The following is an 11,600-nucleotide window of genomic DNA, read 5'->3' on the forward strand; positions in this document are numbered from 1 at the left end:
ATATTCTATCTTTACAAAAAGAATTCTTCCTTTGAAGTAATTTCCATACTTTCCCAGAAAGCTTGAAATCCAGGCTTCTTTGATTTCCTTCTCTTCTCAAATTTGACTACCAATTGGTTTGTACCATACACCTTAATTTTTTATTATTTGGCATGTCCATTATAATTTTGAATGCTCATGTCATGTTTTATAGCCATACTGTAAGTTCCCAAAGCTAGTACTTAACCTGGTGCCTGTGAGTAACTAGCTAAACATGCCCAAATACTGAACTATGATGTTGCAAAGCACAGTCAACATTTATTGTAATCTGAGAGCTGACAGCAGCCATATTCTCTGCTATATTCTATAATACTTAACATTATCAACAGTTTGCTGTGTACTAGGCACTTCTCCAAATGCCTACTATGTATGCACATCAGTTTATAGAAAGTTGGAAGACTAAATGATTTGTTAGAAAATCACAGCAGCACTGCCATTGTCTTGAGGAATTTAATTGTCATCCAAGTTTTGGGTGATAGCTCTTTCTGGAGAATGTAGTTGCTATTATGCAAAGTCAGGACCAACCTAACTTCCATCTTTACATTTTTCTTCCACTCTGTCCCTTTTCAATAGTTTGAATTTTTATCAGTGCCCATCCAAATTAGTTTGGGGAGATGAGGATGTTGATTAATTTTGTCGACAAGTGAAGAACTTGAGCAGTTTTACTCTTTTGCTAAATTTGTTACACTAACATTCTTGTCAGTTTATTTGAAAGTATTAAAATTACCAATATCGCAGGTGGACTCATGAATGAAAGAAGTCCTAACTTTAGTTGCTTTAATTTGGCTTTTCCATGGTGAGCTTTTGAAGGAGGAGCAGCGCATTTAGGGACTAAGTCTTTATACTGCTTGGACCAGTCTTGTTCTTAACTGCCTGTGTGACTGAAAATTTTCTACTCCTAGGAATCTAGATTTCTGCCAGCCTTTCATTTTCTGCCTCAATCATCAACATTCTTACTACTCGACATAGAGATTCTGGAGGCTATTCGAAAAAAGAAGCTTAGGAGAATTTTTTGGTTGGATATTTGTGTGTTTGGGTACGTTGGCCCCATAGATGTGCAGCTAAAAACTGGTTCTGATGTAGTTACTGCTGATATTCAGGGGTTAAAGATACAAAGTCTTCAGCCCCAAACTGTTCATATTCTCATCTCCCCCCACTCTACAGAGCTTTAGTTTTTTACCAGAATGTAAAGTGCTACTACAAGAACAGGAACTTCCAATATAATATTTACTATGGACTGAGTGCTTGTGTCTTCCAAAGTCTTATGTTGAAGCCCTAATCCTTGATGTGATGGTACAGTTGATCCTGTAGCAACATGGATTTGAACTGTGTGGGCCCATTTATACATGGATTTTTAAAAATAAATACTGTAAGTATATTTTCTCTTCCTTATGATTTTCTCAATAACTCTGTTCTTTAGCTTACTTTATTGTAAGAATATAGTATATAGTATATTTAATGTACAAAATATATTTTAATTGACTATTTGTTATTGCTAAAGCTTTTGGTTATAAGTAGGCTATTAGTAGTTAAGTTTTGGGGGAGTCAAACATTATATGTGGATTTTTGACTGCATGGGGGTTAGCACCCCAGATCCCCATGATGTTCGAGTGTCAACTGTATTTGGAGGTGGAGTTTTGTGATGGGATTAGTGCTCTTATAAGAAAAGAGGAGAACAAACTTTCTCTCTCTCTTTCTCTCTCTCTCCTCTTGCAGCATGGAACACGGAAAGCAGATAGCTATCTATAAGTCAAGAAGAGAGCTCTTACCAGGAACTTGACTATTCTGGCACTTTGATCTTGGATTTACCAGCTTCCAAAACTATGAGAAATAAATGTCTGTTGTTTAAGCCACCTAGTCTGTGGTATTTTGTTATGAGCCTCTTCAGCAGACAAAAACAGTCCCTTTTGATGATTTATGTTCTCAATACCAATTAGTGCTTATGTATACTATCTAGCTTTTCTTATAGTGTTATGTCCATTAGAATGCCCAATACCTGAGTCAAAAGCATTTGAAAAGTTTTGTTACTATGATTCACATCATAACACTTTTCTGTCCATGAAAAGTTTTCACAATGCTTCTCAAAATTTAATGATAATTTTTTGATAGAGAAGAATAATTAACCCAGGCTAGAGTAAAGTTATGCCATGCCATTTTAGGTGAAGTCTCTCTGACTTACTGAAAACAGACTTCAGCATCTCATGGAAAGTCCAAAACTCAGCAGGACTGTGCAAAAATGTTTGTTTTCCTGTTAGATATTTTTCTCTGAAATGTTTGTGTTTTCCAGTTTGTCTTTTTAAATTTTGTTTCTTTTAAAATAATGGTCTGGATTGTTTTTGAAGATACTTAACATATAGCTATTTGACACAGAGTTGTTTCAAATCAGCTACCTATAAGTCTGTTAAAATTTTTTATATGGCTATCTCCCAGATTAGCAAGTACCTCACATTTAAACTTATTGTGTCTTCTGAAGTCTATTTTTTATATTGTTCCATGAACTGGTACAGTTGACATATCCTGTCCAGATGAAGCATATTTTAGGAGCTAAAAAGCAAAAACCCAAAGAAAATTTCACATCTGAAAGAAAGAACACTCTAAATCATCAAGGAGACATGTAGCTAGCCTGTGAAATGGCAACATCTTAAATTTATATTTTTAATATCTTCATTTAGAAAAGTTGTCCTATTGTGACATGGAACAAGCTAATGTCAGAAATTCTGTAACTTTTAATAAAGATAAAAATGTCTATCATGAAACTTCAGCAATATCTGAAAGTAATTTGAAGTTGTTTAAACTATGTGGCACATAGATCACAGATATCTTAACAGCTCTGGCTGGAGAATACTAACAATGGAGAAGAGGGTAAAAATTCTACCAACTTAAATATTTTACCACTTATTTAACTTGTTTTGAACCTTTAAAGATGAAAGACATGTTTGGATTTTTCTTTTTAAAAGTTAAATTTTACTAGTGTTTTATTTAAATAAATTTGATATCAAAATTATTGAAAACTTGGCCTTTTAAAAATTAATTTCCACTAGTATTTCAATAAGCTTTAGGACCAAAATTATTTAAAACCATTATATTCTAAACATGGCTGCCTCAGATATCTGGGGCCTTTTATGTAAAACCTAGATTTTTTCATTCCTGAGCAATTCTGTTACATGAGTAATTCATTCCATCAGAGGTGCCTTGGATGGGGGTGGTGGTGGCACTGCTGTGCTCAATCCCAGGAGTTGGTGTTCAGTGCCATTTTTCCCTACCCAGAACTGACCTCCATCCCCAGGTGGCTCCAACTTGATTCACAATATTCTGAGCCAAGATTCACAAGAGCCTCTTGAGTTTGATTTTGAACATACTGAATTTGAGCTGATACAGTGATACCTAAGTGAAAATGCCGAGAAGACTGTCAGGATGGGTCCTCTCAGGAGCAGAATTTGAAGTACAAGAGAATTGAAAGGGAAATACCTCTGAAAGATAAAAGGGAGGATCAAGAATTCATACAGAACCTGAGGATAGATGGAGGTGTTGATACCTGTGAAAAGAGAGAGGGTTGGGTAGGAGGACCCTCAGACTGTAATGAAGTTCTGAGCAAGCCTTGGCCAAGACAATGGGAACTTCAGAGCAGAGACTGTCCACCAGGGTCCTGTGTTGAGCAGGTGCGGCCCAGCACCAGTCATGCCCCTCATGTCTGGTTGTTGGCAGGGAGCAGCTGGTGAGATGGGGCCTCAGTATGGGTGTGAATACTGTGGTGAATCCTGAAGGTGAAGGTTGCCTGCCAACTATGTTTCTCATGGGAGGTACTTACCTGAAGGGGAATCTGAGCAGTGCTCCTCCCTGACCACCATGAAGGCACATGGAGCTTGGATTAAAGTTGTGGGAAAGTTGTTTTTTTAATAGTCAGCAAAGCATTCTATTTAGGGTGGAATATTTTGATTTAGAACAGTTAATAAGCCGAATGATGGATAAAGGATGTCTATAGAAGCCCAGGCATGATAGCTAAGATACCCTGAGTGAGAAAAGTCCTTATTGATTGACTGCAGCAAATATTCACTGAGCACTTACGGCATGCCAGATACTGTGAAGATGGAGCAGCCATCAGAACAGACAACAGTCTTTGCCCTTATGAGGTTTACCTTTCAGTGGGTATGTAAAGAGAGTAAACAAATAAATGAGAAAGTTTATACAGATTGTCAGAAGGTGATACAGATTGTCAGATGGAGAAAAATAAAACAGGGAATATCCCATCCATCTGGTGGATAGGAAATTTGAAGATGAAGTGTAGCCATTATAAAAATGGCATCTGAGAAGGTTCCACTGAGCTGACAGTTGAGCAGAAGCTTGAGAAGGCAGAGGGATAAGGCACATAGGTAACTAGTGGAAGAGTATTTTAAGCAGAGGGAAGAAAAGCTCTAAGGCAGGAGTGTTCCAGAGTAGCAAGGGGGCTTTGTGTTGGGAGCTGGTAAACACACCAGGGGTTGGTAGGAGAAAGGTCTGAGAGTTGCTAGGCGGTTCAAATCTCAGAGGAAACATTAGAATGACTTTGGCCTTTCTGAAGAGTGTGATGGGAAGCTATTGAAGGAGTCTGAATTGAGGAGTGGCAGGAATTGATGTGTTTTTCAAAGGAACCCTCTGGGTCTATGTTGAAAATGCACAGCCTGAGGGCACAGTGGAAGCAGAGACACCAGTCAGGAGTCTATTGCAATAATCTGGGTGAGAAAATGACATGGATTTATTTCTCTTCTGAAATAAAAGGGGAAGGATAGGAGGAGAAAGGAGAGTAGAAAGAGAAGGTATATGGAAAGTCTGTATGGAGACACAGCCAATGAAGGTTTCTCATTGTGTGGTGGTTAAGGGACATTTTAAGAAGGTGAAAGATCAAAGTGAATAAGACTTTTGAAATTGTTGTTATGTTCCTGTTTCTGCTTAAAATTTCTACTCAAGCCCATTTCACTCACAAATGTATTGTGGGCATGTGTGTGTGTATATCTGTGAATGCATCTATCTTAGGGTCTTGTGTTACATCTGGGTTGTCACATAGCATGGCAACAGGAGCTGGAAAGCAAACAACCAGGAGAATGAAGACCATGGGAGCTGGCAGAAGTCCAAATCTTACCTAGGTGCAAGAGGCTAGAATCCTCCAGCTGACTTCTGATTCAGGCAAGGCTAGAAATTTAAATTTTTGAGCTACTGCTCATAGAGATGATAAATAGTAGAGGAAATTTTGAGGGAAAACACCAGACAAAAATGTCTGTAAGTTAATAATTCTTCCAGATAGAAAAAAGAGATGATAGATTTGGTAAAGGCAATGAAAGATCAAAGTGACAGGTGAGAACTAATTTTGCATATTGTGGTAGAATCTGCTGGTTTCTCACTCAAATCCACATTTTTACTTCTTATTTGCAGAACTCAAGTTGTTATTGTACCTGTAGAAGAGTGTATTTTCTATTCGCCCTTTGTAGCAATTCTTGACTCAGTTCTGGCCAGTGAGATGTAAGCAGAACTTAGAAGTTGTCAACAAAATGAGAAGGAGCCTTAAAAGTGAGCAGACAGCTGGGATGGGTCCTTTTTGTTTCCTCTGTTCCTCTTTTCTCTCCCTGGGGAGTTGGAAATGCCATGATGGCTAGAGATTGACCAGTCAGTTTTGACTATTAAATGTCCTTAAGGGTAGACAGTAATTGCTAGGATGATGAAACAAAGAACAGGAGGAATCCTGGGCTACCTATGTCTAGACTTCTTATATGTGAAAGAAAACTATTTTTTTTTCTCTTATTTAACCTGTGGCTAATTAGGTTTTTCTGTTTATGTAAATATAACTGTTATACATTAACGGTGGCCACCATTTATTGAATCCTTTTATATTTCAGGCATGGTGCTGAGAACTTTTTATTATTAGCTTAATTAATCATCACAGTAATCCTATGACATAGTGCTATTATTTACATTGATTTAGTAGATGAGGAAGTGAAATTTAGAAGGGTCCATAAATTTCCCCAAATCACATAACTTGTGTGTAACTTTAAACTTATTTGTTTGATTTCAAAGCTTGGGTATTATCTACTCTAGCATGCTGTCAGGTGGGGATAAAACTTAATTGAGGCTCTGAGAGTCTTGTTTGAAACTACTGTTTCTCTAAAGTTAATACTTTGCTATTGACCAACTGTACTTTTTGGGCCTGACTTCCTTCACACATGGTTTTGACAAATCCCCGTCCCACCTAAGGCCTTATTCCACTGCAGCTATGCCTCAGCCCAGTGTGATGTCTAAATCTGGCTGGAATCTGCTTCATGAAGTTCTCTGATAGCAGTCCCAAGGCAGCGGGTGAGCTGTGCTCTCAGAGGGTAGGTCTTTGTTCACAATCAAAAGGAAGTAGCAGCTGGCCTAAAATTGTGACTGGCCTCTGGTCTTGGACTCATTACGGTTGCCCTGATGCTTCCACAGATTCACTGAAATGTTTTTCCTTTGAAAACAAAGCTTCCAGAAACCCAAAACACCTGTATTAACTAGTGACCTAAAGGAAGCACTTACCTGATGACACCCTGGCTGGCTTTCAGGGAGCTTGGCAGAGCCTTCCTGCCATTCCCAGGCTGCTTCAAAGGACTAATTAGACAGCTAGGCCTATTTCAATAGAAACTGCTTCAGTTTAAAAATCTGTCTTTTCAAATATCTGATTAGCAAAATTGTAAAGACAATAAGAAGGTAAGACTAGCAAAGACATCCCAATCATCCCTACTGAACACACAGCAGCGTGCGTTGGTTTATGTGGGTATTTTTGTTTTACGATTACTCTAGGTTACAGAGGCAAAGGAGCTCCACATCTTTTTATTTGCGTGCATGATCCAGGGTGGAGCATGACAGAATGAAAGGATCACTTAAATCTCGTATTTATAGTTACACAAATACTTACCTTTTATTGAACACTGTTAGGTGGCAGATACCACAGGAGGTAGTTTAATTCTCTCATTTAATGCAGTTCTCACACCAACCCTGTTTGTTAAATGTGATGATGTTTTAGACATAATGAGTGGATTACCTAAGGTCACACAGTGGGAATTTATATATACTGTAGGTCTATCCATCTCTATAGTTTTATTATCCTATGGCAAAAAGTGCTCAGTGCTTTAAGATACTTTAAACAGTGGTTGGTTTCAGAAAACTTCAGCAATATTGAAAACTCAAGTGCCACGTGTGAACAGCTCTGGATCACTGAGTGTGGTCTGGTTTGAAGTTTCCAGGTCCCATATCCCTCTCTTTCCTGCTGCGACCCTTTGGCCATTTCATATAGGTTAGAAGAAGTAATGCAGTTAATTAATTTTGTTAATTATAAACTGCCTTGGCAAAAGTTTTGATAAAAAAGGAAATGGAAACCACTGATTAGAATGAACTTTGTTTATTATTTTTCAATTCATTTAATGGTACAATACCACACTCTATTCCTATGATTTTTTTGAATTGACTTCAGTTTTTTTTTTTAAATCTCTAAATTGGTCTCATATAGCAAGTGAATACAGTATTGTTTTTAAGAATAAAAAACTCTAAATTATAGTTGCTTAATATGGTTTATAATTACCCTAATGGTTTCATAAAAAAAATAAAGAAAATCCTTAAAACAACCAGTGTCATTTGTTATTCTAAGGACAGCCGACAGTTACAAAATGGCAGTCACAGTTCTGGGACAGCTATCGCGGAGGGTCTCAGTGGGAGCACGCTGGTTCCCTTGATAGACCAGCTGGCTATGTTGATGCTTAAAATCTTTGGCAGCAGCCATAAGATTTTATCACCATTAGTAATAACTAACATCGTGCAGTGTACTGTAGTTTATGCTTAAAGGAAATTTATCCCTTGCTAAATTTTACATGAAGGCAAAGCAACATTGACTATTGTGGTTGCTATAATATGTATGCCCTTGGCTATCCTCTATGAAACTTCTGAATCACAAATTAATATTATTATTTAAGTTCCATTTGTATATCTTTTAAGCTAATGAGTTCTGGAGAGAGTAATAATCAAATTCTTGATTTTTCTCTCTTTATAGTTGAGTTAAGTATTTTTCAGTTTCCTTTATGGGTTGGATATTGACTCTAAATTATTACTATTAGAAAACTAGGCAATAGATTATTTCAATATATGTAGTACATTTGTTTCTTTGGAATATATGTAAAGGAAAGAGAAAATATCTAAATATTTACAAAGTGTCTGACAAGATTAAATAATTTTATTATCACTAACTTGTTGCTGATAGTATTTGTTGGTGAATGTGTAGGAAGAGTTTTTATACAGACTCAAACTCCTCAACTTGTCTGTTTCCATCCTATTCAGTAGTTTTCTTGGATTTGGGGAATAAGCAGGAGTCATGGACTTGCATAGGCAAACAAAGAAACAAATGCCTCCCCCCAAACCCAACAAATAAACAAACAAACAAATGAAAACCCCTTTTTTTGAGGGCTTAATGTTATCTGGACTTTCTTTCTTTGAAGAAGGATTACTTGCCTGGCCTTATTAGTCATTCAAATTCAGAGGACATTTGCAGTCCCTATTCTAGGATTAGGTTGCAACAAATTTTGAGGGGACTGCTGCAGAGATGTTGGGAACCGCCTTGCCTGGTTTCAGAAGCTGTAACCCCTCATGACTAAGGCTGAGTGAGAGACCTTGGAACCATAAGCCACTAAAGAGACAAAGCTTATCTCCCTGTCAGGGGCGCCACCTCTGCCCCTTTTACTTCATCCTGCTTGGCCCTGAGCCTGGCCTGTTAGCGAATGATGGGTAAGATTCCTCAAGGAAGGAATGACCTAAGACAGGTACAGTCATGAAGGGGCCCCCAGGGAAGGACTTGGGGGGTCTATAGAAAAAGGGGGTGATGAACCCTCACCCCTTGGCTTTGACATAGCCTGAGTACTCATTTTGTCTTCAAGAAGTCTTCTAATCTCTTGGCTGCCTTACTTCCCCTGCCTGACTTAAGCCTGAAACAATGACAGAGGGTGGTACAGTCCTGTGCTGGAAAGGGCGGGTTCCCTGGGCGATCAGGCCTAAGAAAGGGTACTTAAAATCCTGTGAAAACTGCTTTGCTAAGAATGCCCTCAGTTTTCTGATCAGTGTCTGAGCAGGAAATGAGTTTGTTTCCCAGTTTTATAGCCCCTTAGCCAACTGACCCTGAGTCAGAATAAGCCCTCATAGTTCTTTGAATGTTATCTATTGTTTGATCCTTACTGCCTGACAATGATTGATGAGCTTTACCTGTATTCCTGTGCAAATTGAACCCAATAAAAGCCCATTGAGGAAAAGGCTCCTGGCCCTTCTCCTCTGAGAGACTGGCCACCTTTCCTCCCCAAGCAGATCATACCTTGGTAGACTTGTTCTCATCCGAGGCAGACAGGGGGCTCTGCAGGTGGAGACGCCCCACAGGGAAACTCATCAAGATGCTTTACTCTGTAATCTCTGGTTTGAGAAGGATGGTCCCAGAGGAGAAGCTGGGTGTTTGCACTAGGAATTTTCCTCACCCCTTCTTCCAAGATTTGGGACTGGAGACTCTCAAGGTGGCCTCAGTCAAGGTCTAGTGGCAAGGACAGGAAATAGAATTCAAGAAATAAAATGGCTTACCACAAAGGCCTGAAGGTCTGGGAAAGAGAACTAGTTTTTACAGTGTATGTGGTCCAAACCAGTTAGTCTACTATGGTGGTTCACTAACTTTGTTTTGCATCAGAATCTCCTGGAGGTACTGGTAAACGTGAGATGTTTTGAGTCAACACCTAGAGTTTCTGATTCAACCAGAATCAGATTTAGGGCAGCCATTTTCAACCAGTGTGCCACAAGAATTTTTAAAACATTCAATACCTGACTATTTAGCCAGGGGCACTGACCTCTTTTTGCTTAGATTGTCAAATGAAAAAAATGATAACAGCCAACATAACAATAGCCATCCAGCATGAATGAATTAGAATTTTATCTATTTTTTGTCAGATTGGCAAAAGTTATATTAGTAATATAATATATAAGTAATTAGTTTATGTGTGCCATGAGATGAAAAAGGTTGTAAATTGCTGGTCTAAAGTGATGTCTGAGGGGTTTAATTTTCAAGCAGTTCCTGGGTGATGCTGGTGAAGGGCCACACTTTGAAAACCATTGCCCTCAGCACACAGATAAGCTTTGGGTAAGGGGATTCCTGTGAATGCAGTGTGCTGTGGCTGTGATACTAATGTGTGTGTAATTAGGGGGTTTTGCAGGAACCCAGCCCAGAAATAGCATTCCTGGAACAGTGGACAGCTTCTTTTGGACTGTCCTGTTATGTCTTTTAGAGCTGTGCTATGAGGCAGTGACAAGCAGTGGCAGTGCGCTTGGACCTTTTAATATCTCTGTACCTGGAATTCAGAAGCAGGGCCGACTAGCCACACTATTCTGACTCTGTCTCAGAATTTTTGAACAGTCTCACCATCTACCTTATAATGAACATTTTATTGCTTTTATTGCTATTATCTTAGGCAGTTCAGAAAGGTAAATTTGTGTAATATGTTCTGTATATTTTTATTAATTAGAACTTTCTACTTTACAATTTAGAAATATTTCTAAACTATATATACGGTAATTATAAAATATATTGAACAGAAAATGAGGGTGCTTTGAAAAGTTGAAGGTTTTCCCCCCAATCCTTGCTCCATTCTTGAAATGTGACTTATTTTGCATTGCATGTCTCAGAGAGAGCAAGAAGTTTGTTTCAAATTTCAAAAGTCATATTAAGAAGTACAACATTCATCATAAAATAAGTCACAGGATGAGGGACTTCTGGACAAGATGGAGGCATAGGTAGATACACTGCACCTCCTCGCGTAACGAAACAAAGGACAATAACAAATTTAACAACAAAAAATAACCAGAACTACCCACCTAGAAAATCGAACTGTATGGAAGTCTGACAACAAAGGAGTTAAAGAAGAAACTCACCCAGACTGGTAGGAGGGGTAGAGATGGTCAGCTGGGAGGAGAGGACTCATGGCAAAGCAGCAGCTGGTGGACCCAGTGAGACTGCAGATTGCCAACTGGGTGGTCCCACATTTGCATGCAGATAAACTGGGAGGAACAACTGGGGAGTGAGATAGACTGAGCAACCAAGGGTTCCAGGGTGGGAAAATAAAGCCTCAAAGACTCTGACTATGAAAACCTGTGGGAGTCACAACAGCAGGAGAAACTTCCGGTCTCACAGGAAAATTTGTTGGAGGGACCCTCAGGGTCCTAGAATGTACACAAACCCACCTACCTGGGAATCAGCATCAGAAGGGCCCAAGTTAATTGTGGGTAGTGGAGAAAGTGACTGAAAACTGGCAGAGAGCAGAGCAAGCAGCATTGTTCCCTATTAGACCCCACCCCAACATACAGCACCACAACACAGCAACGTGGGTTGCCCCACCATGGTGAACACCTAAGGCTCTACCCCTTACTATGTAATAGTTTGGCTGAGACAAAAAAAAAAAATATCCCAAGTGAAAGAACAGATCAAAGCTCCAGGAAAAATGCAACTAAGCGACAAAGAGATAGCCAACCTATCAGATGCACAGTTCAAAACACTGGCT

At 38.9% G+C, this 11,600-nt stretch overlaps 1 pseudogene; it reads right to left on the reverse strand.

Moving 5' to 3' along the window:
• Positions 1-402: 402 nt before the first annotated feature.
• On the reverse strand, positions 403-3,887 carry LOC123825143 (annotated as a pseudogene).
• Positions 3,888-11,600: the final 7,713 nt, after the last annotated feature.

The sequence above is a fragment of the Phyllostomus hastatus genome, unplaced genomic scaffold, assembly GCF_019186645.2.
Source record: "Phyllostomus hastatus isolate PE091 unplaced genomic scaffold, TTU_PhHast_1.1 phas_contig_62, whole genome shotgun sequence".
Lineage (NCBI taxonomy): Eukaryota > Metazoa > Chordata > Mammalia > Chiroptera > Phyllostomidae > Phyllostomus > Phyllostomus hastatus.